Raw genomic sequence first — 15,913 nt, 5'->3', positions numbered from 1 at the left:
TTCCAGAAACCAGGAAGTACAAAGAGAGTAAATTAAAATGGAGTATTTAGAGAAATAAAATACCAACCTAGAGTTCAGTATACTTCAAAAGTGAGGAACAAAGAGAGATTCTCAGATCAAGAAAAAAAAAATTGAGTAAATATGTTGTCTATAGAGCTGTCTTGCAAACAATGTTAAAAGAAACACTTTATAGAAAAGGAAAATTATGTCACTAAAATACTTAGATCTATGTGGAGAAAGGAAGAACACCAAAAAGGGAAGATATAAAGGTCAAATAAATTTTTTTAATTTTCATATTCTTAATTGATCAATTAAGATTAATAGCTTAAAATAGCACTGGCAATAATTTATTCAATTATGTATGAATATATATACATATATATGCATGCATAATATATATATATATATATATATATATATATATATATATATGCTTACATATGGGTGAAATGAGTGATAGCAATGATTGAGGGACAGGAGGAAGGAATTACAGTTATTTTGTTATTGTAAGGTACTCTCATTACCCATGAAGCAGTATAGTGTTATTTGAAAGTGGACCTGGATTAATTGTACATGAATATTAGAAAATCTAAGGGAACTCTAAAGAAGATTTTTAAAAACAATAATTACTATTACAGAAGGGGAATAAAGTAGAATTACATAAAATGCTCAATTAAAAACAGAGAACATAATAAAAATTAGAAGGTAACAGAGAACAAGGGCAATATGTAGAAAATGTATGGTAGATGTTAATTTAAAATTATTGATAATTACTTTAACTATCAATGTGATAAACACATCAATTAAAAGACAGAATTTATCAGAATGGATCAAATAACAGGACCAAATTTTCTGTTGCTCATATGAAAATTCACTTTAAATACACACACACACACACACACACACATACACACAGATTTAAAGCAAATGATGGGGAAAGATATGACATACTAACATTAATCAAATGAAAACAATGCATAGCCATATTAGTTTTAAATATAGCAGACATCAGAGCCAAGAAAGATCCACAATGCTAGATGTGCAGACACGTGTACAACATGAAAAAACAAGAGAAAAAAAGTGCCATAAACAAGCCAAGATGCTCCAATAGTAGATTCCATTGACAACACAGTAGAAGAAATATCAGAGAAGGAGTTTGGAATATGCATAGTTAAACTGATTCGCAACATGAAGGATGATGTAAGGAGTGAAATCAGAGATAAATTTCAGGAGGTGAAAGATAACTTCAATAAAGAAAGCCTATGAAAAGAAATTAAGCAGACATCTTTTAAACTTTTCAAAATTCATGATGAAATAAAATCCTTTTGTTTATCCATGATAAAATTTAAAAGAATTCACAAGAAAGACTGCACTACAAAACATACTCAATAAAATGTTTTATGAAGAAGAAATGGAAAAGAAAAGTGAAAACCAATAAAGGGAGGAATTCCACTAGAACAATAGTCAATGAAAGGAGAAAGTAATCTAAAGTAAAATTAAGAAATAAATCAACATGCCAGGGAATGAAAATCATTTCTCAATAATAACATTGAATGTAAATGGTCTAAACTCATCAATCAAGAAACAGACTGGCAGATTGGATTAAAAACAAGACCTAACAATGTGCTACCTCCAAGAGACTCACCTCATAAGCTAACACATAGAACAAAGGTAAAATGATGGGAAAAAACATATCATTCACATGGATCTTATAAATAAGCAGGGGTTTCCATCTTCATATGAGTTAAAGTGGACTTCAAGCAAAAGTTAGTCAGAAGTGACAAAGAAGGACATTTCATACTGCTTAAGGGAATCACACAACAACTAGAAATGACAATCATAAACATTTTTGCCCCAAACAGTGGAGTATCTATGTACATCAAACAAACCCTCTCAGTTTCAAGATTTGAATAGACCACAACACAATAATATCGGGTGACTTTAACACACCTCTGTCAGCACTGTTTAGGTCCTCCCAACTAAAGCTAAATAAAGATACAATAGAACTAAAAAAATACAATTCATAATATAGACTTCACAGATATATATGTAGAATATTTCAACCATCAATGACTGAATACCCTTTCTTCACAGCAACACATGGATCCTTCCCTAAATAGACCACATCTTAGGTCACAAAGCAACTCTTAGAAAATACAAAAAAATAGAGATAATACTTTGCATTCTATAAGATCATAATGGAATGAAATTAGAAATAAATGACAATGTAAAAATAGAACTAATCTAACACCTGGAGACCAAATAATATGTTATTGAATGACCAATGTCTAGCACAAAAAATCAGGAATGAAATAAAAAAAATCTTAGGAGTAAATTAGATTAGCAATACAACATATCAAACTCCATGACACTAGAAAAGCAATTCTAAGAGGAAAGTTAATTGTATTGAGCTCATTCATGAAAAGAATAGAGTCAGCAAATAAATAACCTAACATTATGTCTTTAAGCTCTAGACAAAGAAGAACAAATCAATACCAAAAACAGTAGAAGACAGGAAATAAACAAAATGAGAGGTGAAATCAGTGAAATTGAAACAAACAAAAAAACATACAAAATCCAAAAGATCAATGAAAACAAAAAGTTGGTTCTTTGAAAAAATAAATAAAATTGATAAACCCTTATTCAAGCTAACAAAGAGAAAGACAAAAAAGCTGAAATTTCTAAAACCCCTCCTATGAAGGTCGTATCATTCTGATATCAAAACCAGACAAAGACACATCAAAGAAAGAAAACTTCAGACCAATATGCCTGATGATGAATATACATGGAAAAATTCCTGATAAAACACTGGCAAATTGAATGCAAAAACATTTTAAAAAGATAGTATGCATGATCAAGTGGAATTCATCGCAGGGATGCAAGGTTGATCCAACATACAGAAATCAATAAACATAATTTATCACATCTATAGACATAAAGATAAGAATCACATGATCATCCCAATAGATGCAGAAAAGGCATTTGACAAAATTCAGCATCAATTCATTCTCAAAAAACTAGGGATAGTAGGAACATACCTCAACATTGTAAATGATATATATAACAAGCCCAAGGCCAACATCATTCTAAATGGAGAAAAAATGAAAGCATTCCCTCTAAAAACTTGAACAAACAGGGGTGCCCTATTTATTACTTCTATTCAATATAGTCCTGGAAACTCTAGCCAGAGCAATTAAACAAAAGAAAGAACTTGAAGGGACATAAATAGGAAAAGAAAAACTACAACTATTCTTATTTGCTGATGACATGATTCTATATAGAACACCCAAAAAACTCCACCAGAAAAATTCTAGAACTTAGAACTGGACTCAGCAAAGTAGCAGGATATAAAATTCACACCCATAAATCAATTGCATTCCTACAAATCAGTGATGAATCAACTGAAAGAGAAAAGTAGGAAAACTATTCCATTCACAATAGCTTCAAAAATAAAATATTTGGGCATTAATTTAACAAAAGTGGTGAAAGACACCCATGAAGAAAACTATAAGAGATACTAAAGAAAGAAATTTAAGAAGATCTGCACAAAACTCATCTCAAAGTGGATCAAGGACCTAGGCATTAGACAAGAGACCCTGTGCCTACTAGATGAACAATTAGGCTCAAATGTCTATCATGTCAGCTTAGGAACTGAGTTCCTCAACAAGACTCCTAAAGAACAAGAAATAAAATCAAGAATTAAGAATCAATAAATGGGATGACATCAAACTAAAATGCTTCTTTACAGCAAAGGAAACAATCAAGAACACGAAGACACAGCCTACAGAATAGGAGAAAATATTTGCCACTTGCACCTCAGTTAATAGCCTTAATCTCCAACATATATAATGAACTAAAAAAAAACTTAACATAAAAAAATCCAACCAAACAAACAAATAAGCCCATCAATAAATGGGCAAAGGAACTGAAAAGATACCTCAGAGGAAAAGAAATAGAATCAGTCAACAAATATATGAAAAAATGTTCAACATCTCTAGCAATTAGAGAAATACAAATTAGATTACACTGAAATTTCATTTTACTCCAATTAGAATGAAAATTATCAACAATACAAGTAACAACAAATGTTGGTGAGGATGTGGGGAAAAAGAAACCCTCATACATTGCTAGTGGGACTTCAAATTGGTGTAACCACTATAGAAAGCACTATGGAAATTCCTCAAAAATCTAGGAATGGAACCACCATTTGAATCAGTTACCCCATTCCTTGGTTTATACCAAAAGGGCTTAAAGTCAGCATACTATAGTAATGCAACCATATCAGTGTTTATAGCAGCTCAATTCTTAATAGCTAAGCTATGGAACAAAACTAGGTGCCCTTCGCCTGATAAATAAATAAAGAAAACGTGGTGTATATACACAATGAAATATTAGCCACAAAGAAGAATGGAATTATGGCATTTGACAGTAAATGGTAGAACTAGAGCCTATCAGGCCAAATGTTCTGATATATGGATGCTAACACACAATAAATGTGTGTGGGGGTGGGGGAGAATAGAAATTCATTGGATTAGACAAAGGGGAATAAAGGGAAGGGAGGGGAATGGGAACAAGAAGGACAGTAGAATGAATTGAATATAACTTTCCTTTGTTCATATATGAATATATGACCAGTGTAACTCCACATCATGTACAACCAAAAAAAAAAATGGAAGTTATACTCCATATTGTATAATGTGTCAAAATACAGTGTACTGTCATGTATAATCAAAAACAGTAAGTAATTAAATAAAATTTATTTTTAAATCCAGCAACTGCTTTCCTTAATGTTTATCCAGAGGAGTTGTCATAACTTATAAGCAGCCAAGAGGGCTCTCTGAAATGATTGAATAAATAAATTGCAATACCTCCAGATAATGTAATATCATTCACTGCAACAAATAATTGAACTATCAAGCCATAAAAGGACAAATTCAAAACTTAGATATCACAAGTGAAAAAACAAAACGAACAACCCCAAAAGCCTACTTGCTGTATAGATTCCAGTGTTTTGAAAAAGATAAACATAAGGAGAAAATGAAAAAAAAAAAAAACAAAACGTTGCCAGTGGTTGAGAGGAGAGAGATGAAGAAATAGCATAGGATTTTTAGGGTAATGAAAGTACTCTATATGATAAAATCATGATTGATACATGTGTCCAATCTATAGAATAAACAGTAGGAGTGAGCCCTAATGTAAACTACAGACTTAGAATAATAATGATGTGTTAATATATACATTCTTTATTTGTATTCAATTGTGTGGCAGACAGAAGCAGCTCACATGATGTTTAGAAGCAGAGAGAGAGACTCTACTCTCCAGATACAAAATATCAACCCGATAGCCATACCCCAATGAGCCACTTTCTTTATCCATATCCCACCTGCCTCCAGTTATTACTCAGTTAATCTCATCAGGGATTAATTCATTGACTAGGTTAAGGCTATACCCCAGTCATTTCTCCTGCAAACCTCTTGCGTTGTCTCACATGTCAGCTTTGGGGGGACACCTCACATCCAAACCGTGACATAAGTTTATAAACTCTCACAAAAAGTTTAAACAATGATGGACAATTATAAAGTCTATTAAAATAAATATGTTGCTGACTGACCTTCAAGACATAAGACATGAGTTTTAAATGAAATATTAGAATACTGGCAGCAATATTTACTTCTCAAGTATGACCAATCAGGTCAATCAGGTAATTACTTTTATGTATTTGTTTTTCAACATTGCTCAAATATAGCACATTTTTTATTGAAAGAAAAATGTGACCAAAAATCTCCTTTCCTTCTGGAAATTTCTGAAAAATAAGAACAAGGAGGAGGTCTCATCTTATGAATTTTTAATGCACATTTCCTACAGATGTAAAATGTATGGTACTGGTACAATAAAGAGACAGAAACAAGGGAAAATAATAGCCCAGAAACAGATTGTATTTAGATATTGTTATTTTATTGTGATCACAGCACAGATAAGTGTAGAAATGTATTTTTTAATTGATTAATTGACAATAATATTGGTTTTTATATATGAAAAAAATAAAGTTATTCTCTTCTTTCAATCAGCATAGAAGAATGAATTCCAGATTAATTAAAAAAGATCTAAGCAGGAAAGATAAAATTATAAAGCAGACAAAAAATATAAGATATTTTTGTGATTTGGGAGTAGAAATTTCTTTAACAAAATGCAATAGCACAAAGCAAAGGGCAAAATAATACAGGCAAATTTATACAATTTGATTATATCAAAATGAACAATTCTAATAAATAAAGAATATCATAGAGCTAGTAAAGGGGGACTCACTGGAAGAAGTTATTAGTAACATCTAAATCTGAGAAGATAATAATCTCTATAATTAACAAAAAAAATTATCATGAAGCAGTAAGAAAACTGAGGCCAACAAAACAGAAAAATGATCCAAGGACATGCACAGATAAATCACAAAATAGGATGTAAACGAAGGATTAGCAGGATTGGCAGCTCAGGTGATCAGAGAAATGCTAGTCTCTTACTTTTCTCCATAGAAACAAACGTCAATTTGTGGATGCTCAATATTAAGTATTGAAAAACATAAGGGGGAATAGAAACTTTCATAAATTGCTAGTGAGTGTGTCAATAAGTACAGCCTTTCTGAAAAACAACAGCCTATTTCCTTTGATCCACCAATTTCTTTTCTTAGTATATCCCAGAGACTGTCTCTCACAGGTTCATGAGGAAACATGTATGTGTATGTTCATTAGAGTATTTTCTGGATGGTAGAGAGGTTTATATAGTGAATATAAATCACAGTAGAGTAGGTAGCAACCAGAAGCACTGAAGATGATAATGTCATTGTGTGCATGCATATATGGGTTAAATCTCATTATCAGTAGGTCCTAAATACATGATGTTGGGTAGAAAAATATATATATAACACAAAGCCATTTTCCACGAAAATAACATGCTACTAACAACCATAAGTATTTCAAGAACATATGCATACTGAAGCCATATATTAAACATTAGACTGAGTTCCTGTCAGTCATGAAGCAAGAAGTAGAAAAAATAATGGCCTCAGGTAAAACAGTGATGATAATGTGCCCTGGACTGAAGACAACAAACTAGCTAACCTAGATATTATATTCACAAAGCAAAAAGCAAACCTTAAAACAAAATGTACTTTAATTAATTAAATAAAGGATATTGAATTTAATTTTTACAAGTTTTTCAAAAATCTCTTAATATGAATATATTCAAACAATAGAGATAATCTATATTGGCAAAAATTGGTAGGAGTCACAACTTGAGAAGTGATGATATAAAAAAAGAAGTAATGATACAATACATTTGATCTGTTAATACAAAAACATAAATATTTGAAGATGGTTCAAGATAACAGTCAAACTTGAAATAGCAGGAAAAGTCCAATGCTACAGAGTGGTGGGAAAACACTGTCAGAAAATGGTAAACACTAGCTGAAAATACTTAGAATTTCAACTCTGAGTTGTCTTGGCATACATTTCCTGAGGTAGGCAAATGGAGAAATCCTATCACATAAATATTTTTAAATTGGTCAAATCTGAACATTTTATTCTATGCATGATTTCTAATATAAAGAGGCAAATTTTTTGACCTTCTGAAATTAGATTATGAATTTATATTGATTAACCTTTGTTGTGGACTGAAAAAAAAAACCTTTGTAATCTGAAAAGTCTATTTTGCATCAAAAACCAAGATTCATTTATTAAGCATTATTAATAAGTTAATAATAATCTTTTGTGTTACTTTACAGGTAGACAGCGATAGCTACAAGATATTTATAGACAAACACAGGTTTTTAAAAATGCTTTTGCACAACAGCAGCTTTTTGTGCCCCTGAGTATTGTGGATGACCCTTGTTGCCTAGCAACCTGACTTTATCACAGACAACCTGATAGTCAACAGAATTGGAAGAGTCAGAAGTTAAAAATGGAAAGGATGGTAGTTATTTGTCTAGATTGAAATTTACCTGGTTTTCTATAGCTTGTGAAAAATACTGGACTTCAAGGTATTTTTTTTTTCATGTTTATAACCCCATTAACATAGTAGGAGCAGTAGGTCAGGAAACTGGATTATACCAGGCACGTCTATTTGTAGGAATGGTCTTAGGCACCTGAGGTAATTGCTTGATATATTTTATCCTATACAGGTTCAGGCAGAGTCAAGAATAATCATCTGAAAAGTGTTTCAAGAAATCAAACTTTTAAATGTTTTCTTCTGAATTAAAATTATATTTTGAAGCAATCTGATCACTGCCTTGCCTTCATCCCCACTCTTTCTCCATTTGAAGTGTATTGGTAGATCTCCAAGACAGGAATAATGTTACATGCAAAAAATAGGGGAGGGGAATGAATAACCATACTTTACATCCTCTTTTTCACACTTTTCTCTCTCTTCCTCTTTCAAAATCAGCAAGCTGGAAGACAGAGATCAGGAAACTTAAACAGCAGTTGCATGCCAAAGCAAGATAGGTCACTGTCTTTGATAAAAGTTCCAGTTTCAATAAAATAGTTACAGGAAAGGTCCACTTGAATCTACCAACCCACTTTAACTTCATTGTTATATTTTAATGAAACAAAATTTCATTCATGGAGCCTTAATTACCAGGATCCCTTTGATTCCCACTCAAAGTCTAACCTTCTAGCACTTAGAAATCTGTCTCCCATGTACCTATATTCCCTTTCTTTCCCATATTTCCTATTATTATCTCTTATCATGATCACAATATAGACAAAAATGTTAAATGGTTTCTGCCCTACACACTCTTCACATCCATTCAGGCCACTGGGTTCAGACAGATGAACCTCTCTTAACCCACTCCTAAGAGTCTCCATGGGTATTCTTGGGAGACCAGCAACATTTTAGTTTTTGAAGCTAGTCTTAACAATTAAAAATTATTAGTCAAACTCTTGTAGAAACTGCCACCGGAGTCAGTACTAGTTGCTACTAAAAACTCTCACCTCTTTGCTTCTTCTTGGACTCAGCTGTCTTGTGCATCACCACTGTTTATGTGGAAACATTTATTTTCCCTGGCTATTCCCTTTATTATCGTCACAAAGCAAAGTTCTCACAAGTATGAGAAGCAAAAGCGACCTGTGCTGGTGTCAGCTCAACACTGAGCCATGCTCTTACACCCTTCATGTACTCTTCAGCTTCTGGTCCACCTGGCCCTGCTTAGCTCCACATTCCACCCACAGGCCATCAATAAAGCCTGTATTTTATAGAAATAATAAATTTAACGATTACTCTTGACTTAATGAAGCATCAGTAGAAAGTTCACGGCAAACAGGTTAGGGTCATCCTGCGATCCTTTTCTAAAATATTCCCTTTTGCCCACCCCCATCAAAATCTTATCCTTCCTGGAGGTTTAAATAAGGCCCAACTTCCCTCCTCTTCCTCATTTACCACCACAGCCTGCATTAATCTCTTTGCTCTGAAGTTTATCCATGAAAACATGGTTGATGATATTGTATTAAGAATTTAATACTTTTATTTTTTTTCCAAGTTGAATTATGAAGCACAAGTCAAAAATAGGAAACAAGCTTTGTGTCACTTCTGTGAACAGATTCTCGGTAGATACTTTTGAATGATTATGTGACCAATTAGAGATACAATGAGAAGACCACCAAAATGGGAATTGAAAATGCTGAATTCTATTTAAAATTTTCCAGTAATTACCTGGGTTGCCTAGGACAAAAATATTTCTCTATGTTCTCATAAACAACAGGAGACTTAGATCTATGATTTTATGAAGCAATGAATGGGGCAAATCAATGGGAGAATTAGAAAATTTAAAGATTGCCAGTCGTTAAAGATCAAGTATCGATGGGACATTTAATGTTGTCATGTTCTCATGGGATCCAAATTTAAACATTAAGACAAATATTTTATACCCTGTTCATGAGAATGATCTGTCATACACTAAATTCAGAAGATGGGGGTTTAAGTTCAGCACTTCTATGTCTCGTTGTATGAACCAGAGTCATTGATTTTTGCTTTTGGAGCCTGCTGTGGTTTGGATGTTTCTTGCATCCTAAAGGTTCATGCATTCAGGCTTATTCCTAGGTGTACCTAGTGGGAGATGGTTAAGGGGATCTGCCCTCAGAAAGGATTAGATAACATTTGTAGGACCCTCGTAGGTTCCCAGGAGACTGAGTTGTTTTACAAACCAACTGCCGCCCTGCCTCTTGATGTGCTTTCACCTTCTCAAATGCATCCCCAACATGATGTCATCCCACCATGTGGCCCTTTCCGGAGGCTGAAAAAATGGGGCTTCCCAGACTTGGAATTTAAGTCTCCAAAACTATGAGCTAAATAAACCTCTTTTCTTTATATGTAACATAGCTTCAGGTATTTTATTATAGCAATAGAAAATGGACTAATACAGAGCCTCAATTTCTTTCAAGTGTAAATGTGGAATATTATCAATGATAGGTTTCTCATGATTGGTAAAAATTACTTATGATATAAGTATAATTTCCCAAGCAGTAATTGCAATGGTTTCTGTGTCAATGACACATGGTTGCATATAATTTCTTATTTTTTGATCAATATTTATTTAACTAGCCTTGTTTATTTTATTTCAAAACCTTCATAGGCTAATTTTATTTTGGATGACTTTTGTAAATAACTCAGAGCTTTCTGGACATCATTTACAAAGAAAACTAAAAAATATTTAATTCTGTATCAAAATATATTTGTTGCATTTATTTCTCTGCACATCTTGGAGTATAGGATATTGTTTATCATTTAAAATATGTCAATAATTTTTTACTCATACATGAAAAATACAAATTGAGATTTTGGGGGGTCATAAATTATCTGCGTGGAATTAAGTGTTATTTTAATTTGTAGTGTACATTTTGTGTTCAAATAGTTTTGGTATATTGATAATTATCTTTTCATCCTTCTCCATGAGATATTTCTAAAAAATACCTGGTATATGTTATTTATAGCATGTGTTCTCATATTGTTGAGTTTTGTGTAATAATTTCTGGTGAATTAAGACTGATTTTTTTTTTTATTCATCAGTCTTTTCCAGCCCAGAGAATATTTACAGATAATCTGACAAGTTGGGGTCTATTTAGCTAACACAATGCTCTAAACTTTTAAGTGTCAATATGATTTGTCTGATAGAAATCTAAATATTTTCTCTTTTTGTCCATGAATACAAATAACTCATACTGGAAGGAAGATGAGACTGGTGCTTTGGGTCACAAAGAGAGCATCTTACTGTGCCTCTCTGTCATCTCCAGTGGGTGTGTTTGGTTAAAATGGGGTAGATGTTCCACAGGAACTAACCATCTGTAGCAGAAACCTGAAAGTTAAGAGACAAGCCTTTTCAACATCAGCCAACTCAATTGATTTCCCAGCTGATACTGAAGTAGAAATGCAGATGGCTGCAAGAAAAGTTAACAAATAATAAGACAAGGCTTGGGTGGGTTTGTACACAACTCAGTTCTCTGGGAAGTGGGAGGGGCAGCTTCCTGCACAGGAAAAGAATTTCTAAATTGAACAAGATTCTTCCTCCTCCAAAACATTGACATTCACTTATAAGCACTGAGTGAGGAAATAGGTTTAAAGTTTCAGCTGCTTTGATCATTAAAGTACAGAAAACTCAAAAAGCTCAAGCCCAGGCTTCTTACTTGTATCACATTCTTTTCCTCTCTCTGGATGTTAAGAGTAGTCTCTACTAAAGATGTTTAAAAAAAAAAAAAGAATCAGTATTCAGTTCCTTTATTTGCACCAAAAAGTCTACAGGAGATTGACATCAACTAAAGAGAATTTTATGTTTATTCAGTTAAGATTCAACAAAAACTAAGTATGATTTCTAACTGATGTTTGCTCTTCATTTGTTGGGGGAGCCCTATAGACATTACTGTTCTACATTTCGTCCCAAGCTAGCATGACGCCAGTTCTGCAGATTTTAGACTTACCATCCTCTGTGAGCCAATTTCTTATAATAAATCTCTTTATATGTACCTGCCTTGTATTGGTTCTGTTTCTCTAGAGAATGCTCGCTAACACTGGTAAAATTAACCGGAGCTATTAATTCAAAAAGAAAAGGAACCCATATATGATTTCTGACTATAAAAAAGCTTGTTTAGTAATTTCAAAAATAGATAATGGTATGAACAATTATGAAGTATAGATTACATCTGATCACTTTAAAAAAGAGAAGGAAGAGCTTTATTGTAAAATAGTGTGTTGCCAGTGTTTTCTGTAGGACTCAATCAGAAATATTTTAGAATTTGTGGGCCATATGTCCTCTGTAGTACTACTAAAGGCTGCTTATTTAGCACAAGACCACATCTAAATGATGTATATTGCTATCTTTAAAAATAAATAAATAAATCTTAATTTATAAAAGTAGGTGATGAGCCTCATTTGGGCCAGGTGCAGTAGATAAGTAGTTTGCTCACTCCTGTTGTATAATACTGATATCTGAAAATTATATTAATATTTGAAAATTATGTTTTATAACTACTTGATCATGAAATGAAAAGTTTTAAGATGCCAACTTGAAGATGTGCAAAGAGGTGCATGGTATTTCCAAAGTCTTTAGGAGGCACAAACTTAGAGGATTTTGCAGACCCCCATGCCACTCTTGTGAAGAATGGAGGGGAAAACAGCAGGGCCTAGCCAGGTAATCAGGAGAAAAGAGACACTCAAGGAAATGGGGTAGGATGATCAAAAGCACAGAGAAAGAACATGATGCACCCCCCTTTCCTTCAACAACTTGGTGTCAGAACACAAGACATGATTCAGCTCAAGAGGTGGATTTGTGTTAGCATCAAGGATCAGATGCAGAATTTTGAATTTATCATGTGGGAAGTGAAGTGAGAAGTCACTGAATTGTAAAGAGTAGAGTGACACGCTTGAGTAGAAGGTCTGAGGATGCAAGATAAGCTGGGCAATTCAAAGTTAGAATGAGGAAAAACATTTAGGAGAGGATTGCTCACTTTCAAGGTATTTAGATAAGTATGGGAAAAGATACGATTTTAATGAAGAAGAACTTTATAAAAATTGTGAAATTTGTTAAATAAATTAGTTAGAGTTCATCAGTGTCCACAGGCCATAAAGAAAGTGTCGTGCTCCTTAAGGACGACAACAAGACCCTCCTGAGACAGAATGTGCCATGATGAACTGGACTCACCACTCCACCTTCCCTGCATTCTGCCCCCAATCAAATAAATTTGTTGACTCTACTAGTTTTCTGTTACTGTAACAAATGATCACAAATTTAATGGCTTAAACAGGCACAAATGTATGTCTTACAGCTTTATAGGCCAGAAGTCTGAAGTAGGTCTCAGAGGACTGAAATCAGAGTGGGCTGACCCTGTTCGTTCTGGAGGCTGCTCCTTTGCCTTTTCCGGCTTCACAGGTTCACCTGTATGTCTCAGCTCACGGGCCCCTGCCTGCATTTTGAATCCCCAAATGGTAGTTGAGTTCCCACTTTGCATCACTCTGACTTTCACTCCTGCTTCCCTCTTTCATTTCTAAGGTCCCTTGTGATCACATCGGAACTAGCTGTGTGTCTCCCAGTGACCCCTTCCTGAGCCTCCCCTTCTTACAAATCAAGCTTCTTGCAATTTCAAAACTGTATAGTCAGCTGTGTGTATGCACATGCTGTTCACAATGAAACCCCATGTGCCCTCCACCTCATGACTCACCTGGTATTCTTTATTCAACACTCAACTCAGAAGCCCCTTCCTCTAGAAAGCCTTCTCCCATCTACTCTTACTATCCCTCTCAAATGGTTACCTAAATAATTTTGTTGAACAGCATCCTGATGTTCTGTTTCTGTGTACATAAAAGTATTTATCATAAAGCATTCTCTTTTGCAGTTCCGTGCCATTGTCATTTTCCTTTCCTTGACTCTGAATTTCTTAAGAATTGGAATAATTTGTAATGGATACTGACATGCCCAGTATCAAATACACTAGCTGATATTGAGCACAGGCTTGTTGATCACTACCTATTAGTGGATGGGTCATGGATTAAGATTGGCTTTGAACATGATTTATTTTTAATAGAAGGCAATATATAATACCCATGTGTGGGTGGCAAAATTATTGTTTTATGAAAATTTGCTTCAGTCATATACCGAGCTGTGATTATATCATCATGCCAAATGTATGATTTATAATTAATTGGTCATGAAAAAAGAGAAGAGTAGAAACGACTAGTTTAGTAATGTTCAACACATAACCATGGAATAATCTATGCACCATTTATTACATTGTGCCTTTATTATCTTGTGTCTGTACAGACTTTTGGTGACTCTTCTCAGTAAGGAAATTGAGTCAGATTTTTCCTGGCCTTTTCTTTACCTAAATGTATTCCTCAACACGCAGGAAGAGTTTTCTATATATTGGATATTTTCATCTCTACTTGACTGGCTGCAAAGAGGTTATTCCCTTGAAAGGCTGAGAAAAATTCCTCTTAGGAGTCCTATTATTGATTTATTTTCCAAGAATGTTTGGTAAAAAGCAGCTTACCTTGACCAGAGTCTGCAGCATGATTACAGTGTGCCTTCCCTCAGTCCCTAAGGCAGGAATGGCCCCCGCTGGTCTGAGCCTGGAAGACAAACCTCTCACCCCACAACCCCGCACAGCTTGCCCGTGCTCTGAAGTGGTTGCTGTCCCAGATCACTGAGCTAAAAACATTAATTAAAAAAAAGAGAGAAATAGGTCAAATCTGTATTGCTGAAGGCAAACTCAAATTGGAAGAGTGGAGAGTCCTTGAATCAAATTTCTGTTTCTTTAATCAGCTCTGAGCAAACATCCACTTCTGTGGTTAACTTTATTTCCATGTATTTGCTTATTTGTCAGTTTTGAAAGAGTTCCTGAGGTAACTTAACCTCTCTGGGATCCTATGATGTGAAGGAAGAGGGAAAAATAGATGAGAAAAACTGTTTAGAAATTAAAAAGAAAGAAAGAAATTGTATTTTGATATGTCAAGAGAAAGTGAACTCTTCCTAGCCCTGGCCTACCATGTTCACAATGTTTTTTGGAAATTAACAGAAGGGAAAGGATAAAATTATTTGATTTGCAAAACTTTAGAGAAAGGGCTATTTTTCAGCATTTTTTTTTTCCGTGAAACTGCGACAATGGGCAAAAATCAGTCCTTCCATACTTAGTTACAACCATTTCCTGTTATTCCCCTTCAGTTTAAGGGATATAAAACCTGCTTCTCTGTTGGAGACAGTCATCTTCTACCCCTAGGCTGGAGTCAAAACCAGGAAAGCCTGCAAATATAAAAACAAAGGCATACTTTTTCTCTCCTACTTCCACTCATAAATAATGAGTCTTATTTTCAATTGTATATTTTTTTTCCTTGATAGTTAGGAGCAGACATTCCAAACTGACTTTGTATTTGGTGGTGTCTCTGCCGGGGAGTGGTATGTGGTGCATGACTGACCAAAGCTGAGGAATAAAAAATAATAATAATAAAAAAAATGACAGTAGAATAACTGAACAACAGAGGGAAAGATGAGCGCAAAAAAAAGGTAAGAGACTAGAAGACTTTTAAACAAAACCTACGTGGGACATGTCTCTGAAAAATTAATTTACAGTGAAAAGCATAGTAGGAAAATAAAATTGGAACAAAGAAAAGAATGTTAAAGAATGAAGAAAGAACAACTAATGTTTGATGACCTGTCAACTTTCAAATGAAAAGCAGGTGTCCTCTCTCACAATCCACTCCTGTGAAGACACAGGGTTTCCAAAGGAAAAGAAAGACAAGCTTCTATTACAGCTATAACATACACCTCCATCACGCTGGACATATGTATTTTCTACTTTGTTTTGAAGTTACCCTGACCACATCTGCAACAGATTTGAGCCAACTTTGCTCCCTAAACGAGTTTTCTTTGATGCATCTCTACACA

General features: G+C 34.1%; 1 protein-coding gene across 5 annotated transcripts in view; it reads right to left on the bottom strand.

Moving 5' to 3' along the window:
- The window catches only part of LOC110599396 (uncharacterized), a 179,535-nt gene extending 164,879 nt beyond the window's left edge, over positions 1–14,656 (bottom strand). For all 5 annotated transcript variants that reach the window (XR_013424949.1, XR_013424948.1, XR_002485341.3 and 2 more), the window contains exon 1: positions 14,523–14,656. The gene's annotated coding sequence lies outside the window, so the exon portion shown is untranslated. The remainder of the gene's footprint in view (positions 1–14,522) is intronic.
- Between the last annotated feature and the right edge of the window lie 1,257 nt (positions 14,657–15,913).

The sequence above is a fragment of the Ictidomys tridecemlineatus genome, chromosome 8 (assembly GCF_052094955.1).
Source record: "Ictidomys tridecemlineatus isolate mIctTri1 chromosome 8, mIctTri1.hap1, whole genome shotgun sequence".
Classification (NCBI taxonomy): Eukaryota; Metazoa; Chordata; class Mammalia; order Rodentia; family Sciuridae; genus Ictidomys; species Ictidomys tridecemlineatus.
The sequence above is the reverse complement of the archived record's forward strand: the minus strand, read 5'-3'. Positions and strand labels throughout refer to the sequence as shown.